The sequence below is a fragment of the Triticum aestivum genome, chromosome 1D (assembly GCF_018294505.1).
Source record: "Triticum aestivum cultivar Chinese Spring chromosome 1D, IWGSC CS RefSeq v2.1, whole genome shotgun sequence".
In the NCBI taxonomy this organism is placed as follows: domain Eukaryota; kingdom Viridiplantae; phylum Streptophyta; class Magnoliopsida; order Poales; family Poaceae; genus Triticum; species Triticum aestivum.
In genome coordinates this window covers 397993837-397998776 of record NC_057796.1, presented here as the reverse complement: position 1 = coordinate 397998776, position 4940 = coordinate 397993837, and positions in this window count along the sequence as shown.

The following is a 4940-nucleotide window of genomic DNA, read 5'->3' as shown; positions in this document are numbered from 1 at the left end:
GGCGGCGTGGTCCTCCCGGACTCGGGCGGCGTCGCGGCTTCGGTCTCTAGGTGGGAGACGACGACGGGGATGGGCCGGCCTGGCTCGGCTGGGCTTCGGCCCAGTCGCCGCGCGGGATTTTTTTTAATTTCGCCGAAACTAAAAACAATCCTACAAAAATAAATAAAAATCTAAAAATACCAAAACAAATTTTCACCGTCTAATTAAAATAATTAGAATGAGATGAACATTTTCTTGGCCCTAAAATGCAGTTTTGAAAAAGTGCAATTTTTCTAATGCAAATAAAATTGCAATAAAATCCAAATAAAATCAAATTTTGATTTTAATATTTTTTCCTCCAATATTTCAATTATTATGGAGAAGTCATATTTTCTCCTCTCATATATTTTAATATGAAATATTTTTCGGAGTGAAAAATAATTAAAACCAAAAATCCTCGTTTCATTATTTGATAAAAATCAAATATGAAAACCGGGAAAATCCCCAACTCTCTTCGAGGGTCCTTGAGTTGCTTAGGATTTCGAGGATTTGCCAAAATGCAATAAAATATGCTATGCAATGATGATCTAATGTATAACATTCCAAATTGAAAATTTGGGATGTTACAAACCTACCCCCTTAAGAGGAATCTCGCCCTCGAGATTCGAGTTGGCTAGAAAATAGGTGAGAGTGGTCTTTCCGTAGATCTTCCTCTCGCTCCCAGGTGGCTTCGTCCTCGGTATGGTGACTCCACTGAACTTTGCAAAACTTGATAACCTTGTTGCAGGTGACTCGGCTGGCATACTCAAGAATCTTAACTGGTTTCTGCTCAGAGGTCAAGTCACTATCCAACTGAATCGCTTCCAATGGCACCGTATCTCTCAGTGGTATCTCAGCCATCTCTGCGTGGCACTTCTTCAACTGGGATACCTGAAATACATCATGAACTCCTGACAATCCTTCAGGCAATCCCAGCTTGTAAGCAACTTCTCCCATACGCTCCAAAACTTTGTATGGTCCTACAAAACGTGGCGCTAACTTTCCCTTAACTCCAAAGCAGTTAACTCCTTGAAGTGGTGATACTCGTAGGTAAACTCTGTCTCCGACTTCGTAAACTGTCTCCTTGCATTTAGAATCCGCATAACTCTTCTGCCTGGACTGGGCTACCTTGAGCCTATCGCGAATCAACTTCACTTTCCGTTCAGACTCTTTAACCAAATCTGGTCCAAACAACTGGCGGTCTCCAACTTTGTCCCATAACAATGGCGTTCTACACCTCCTTCCGTATAAAGCTTTGAAAGGGGCCATCTTCAAACTGGATTGATAACTGTTGTTGTAAGAAAACTCTGCATACGGCAAATTGTCGTCCCAACTAGATCCATAATCTAGCGCACAAGCTCTCAGCATATCTTCCAAAATCTGATTGACTCTCTCGGTCTGTCCGTCTGTCTGTGGGTGAAAGGCTGTGCTGAACTCTAGCCTGGTACCCAAAGTTTCATGTAACTGATTCCAAAACTTTGAAGTAAACTGGGTTCCTCTATCTGTTATAATGGTCCTCGGAACTCCATGCAGACATACGATCCTAGTCATGTATATCTTTGCCAACTTAGCACTGGTGTAAGTGGTCTTCACTGGGATGAAATGAGCTACCTTCGTCAAACGATCGACTACAACCCATATCGAGTCATAGACTGAACGAGTCCTGGGCAATCCCGTGATAAAATCCATGCCTAGTTTATCCCACTTCCATTCGGGTATCGGCAATGGTTGTAGCAATCCTGCTGGCTGCTGATGCTCTGCCTTCACTCTCTAACATACATCACAAACTGCTACATACTCCGCAATATCCTTCTTCATTCCGGTCCACCAGAAAGTATCCTTCAAATCCAAATACATCATGGTATTTCCTAGGTGAATCGAATACGGCGAATCATGGGCCTCTTGCAAGATCAACATCCTGATCTCCGGATCATTGGGCACATAAACGCGGTCCTCAAACCATAAGGTATCGTGCTCATCCTCACGAAATCCCTTGGCTTTTCCTTTACTCATCCTTTTCTTTATCTCGTCAATCTCCTTGTCTGTCTTCTGAGCTTCTCTGATCTTTTCCATCAAGGTAGACTGAATCTCCGATGTTGCTACATAGCCTCTCGGAACTATTTCCAAGCGTAGTTCACGAAGATCCTCGGCTAACTTCTTGGGTAATTCTCCGATCATGAGTGTGTTGACATGACTTTTGTGGCTCAAAGCATCGGCTACTACGTTAGCCTTTCCGGGGTGATAATGCAATCTCATATCATAATCCTTTATGAGTTCCAACCATCTCTTCTGCCTGAGATTCAACTCCTTTTGCGTGAAAATGTACTTCAAACTCTTGTGATCCGTGTACACCTCACAGTGATTTCCGATGAGAAAATGTCTCCATGTCTTCAACGCATGTACTACGGCTACTAACTCCATATCATGTGTGGCATAATTCTTCTCATGGGGTTTAAGTTGTCGTGAAGCATATGAAACAACTCTTCCCTCCTGCATTAGCACTGCTCCAAGTCCTCGACGTGAAGCGTCGCAATATACTTCATAATCCTTGCGTTGATCTGGCAGAATCAACACTGGTGATGTAACCAAACGTTTCTTCAACTCTTGGAAACTAGCTTCACATTCCTCAGTCCAATTGAACTTGGTGTCCTTCTTTAACAGCTCTGTCATGGGCTTAGCAATCCTTGAGAAATTCTCAATGAACCTCCGGTAGTATCCTGCAAGTCCAAGAAAACTCCGGATCTCTCCAACTGATGTGGGTGATTCCCAGTTTGTCGCAGTGTCGACTTTGGTGGGGTCTACTGCTATTCCTTCTCTGGATATAACATGTCCGAGGAATCCAACTTCCGTCAACCAAAACTCACATTTGCTGAACTTGGCGTATAACTGATGTTCTCTGAGCTTCTCAAGTACCAAACGCAAATGTTCCTTATGCTCCTCTTCATTCTTGGAGTAAACCAAAATATCATCAATGAATACTATGACGAACTTATCCAGAAACTCCATAAACACTTTGTTCATCAGGTTCATGAAATAAGCAGGTGCGTTAGTCAGACCAAATGACATAACGGTATACTCGTACAGCCAATACCTGGTGGTAAAAGCCGTCTTAGGTATATCCTGCTCTCGAATCTTCAACTGATGGTATCCTGATCGTAGATCGATCTTGGAAAATACCTTAGCTCCTTGTAATCGGTCAAACAGATCATTGATCATCGGCAGTGGGTACTTATTTTTTATGGTCACTTCATTCAATCCACGATAATCAACAACCATCCTCAACGATCCATCTTTCTTCTCCACTAGAAGTACGGGTGATCCCCAAGGTGAAGAACTTGGGTGAATATAGCCTTTATCCAGTAACTCCTTAATTTGCTTCTTAATTTCTTCCAAATCCTTAGCGGGCATCCTGTACGATCTCTTAGATATTGGCCCAGTGCCTGGCAAAAGCTCAATCAAAAACTCGATGTCTCTATCTGGTGGCAAGCCTGGCAACTCCTCTGGAAATACATCCGGGTAATCCTTCACCACTGGTACTTCCTCCTGTACAACTCCTGATAAGGAATTTACTTGAGTCCTCTTTGGCACATGCTGGGATACATACTTAATCCTTCTTCCTTCTGGGGTGGTAAGCGAAATTGTTTTACTGGCGCAATCGATGTTTCCTCCATACATCGATAGCCAATCCATACCCAAAATTACGTCCAAACCTTGCGACTCCAAGATTATCAAGTCTGAGGGGAAAACATGCCTACCTATTGACAATGGCATCTGAAAACATCCTTGGCTTGCCATATACTCGGCTCCTGGTGAACTTACTAACATAGGTGTTCTAAGAACTTTGGTGGGCAGTTTATACTTATCCACAAATCCCCTTGATATGTATGAATGCGATGCACCAGTATCAAAAAGAACAAGTGCAGTAAATGACTTAACCAAAAACTTACCTATTACTGCATCAGGCTGTGCTTCAACCTCCTCCACGTAAACGTGGTTCACATGTCCTTTATTGAAAGGGTTAGGCTTCTTCCCAGAGCTTCCATTGCCATTTCCATTTTTAGCTTCGGGACATTCATTAGCATAATGTCCAGTCTTCTGGCACTTGAAACAAGTGACTTGGCTCAGATCTCTCTTGGCTGGGGTTGATGGGTTGGTACGGTTCTGGCCGTTGCTTCCTCCATTCCCGTTACCATTCTTGGGTCCACTATGGTTGTGCGAACCTCCTGCTCCATGGGTATGCTGAAAAGGTCCTCCCGAATTTGGGGTAAAACGTGGCTTCTGATGAGCTCCAGAATTGTACTTCCCTTGTCCATACTTCCTCTTGCGGCTTTCAATCTGTTGCTGCTTCCCTTCAATCATGAGAGCTCTATCTACCAACTCTTGGTAGTTGTTGAAGGTTGCTACCATCAACTGCATACTCAGCTCATCATTCAGTCCTTCCAGAAACTTCTCCTGCTTTGCTGCATCTGTAGCAACGTCATCTGGAGCATAAAGTGCTAACTTACTAAAGTCCTCCACATACTGGCCTACGGTGCGTCCTCCTTGGCGTAGGTTGCAAAACTCACGCTTCTTCATAGCCATAGCTCCTGCTGAAACATGGGCAGTACGGAAAGCTTGCTGAAACTGGTCCCATGTGACAGTGTCAATAGGGTGTGTGGCTGTGTAATTCTCCCACCATGATGCTGCGGGTCCATCAAGCTGATGTGCGGCAAAACGCACCCTCTCCGCATCTGTGCATCCTGCAGTGGTCAACTCCCTTCCAACTTTGCGGAGCCAATCATCTGCAACAATCGGCTCGGTGCTGCTGGAAAACACCGGCGGATTCAGCCTAAGAAATCGGGCTAAGTGATCAACAGGTGGTGGTGGTGGGTTGTTGTTGTTGTTGTTGTTGCCTTGGTTCTGTACTAACACTCGCATCAGGG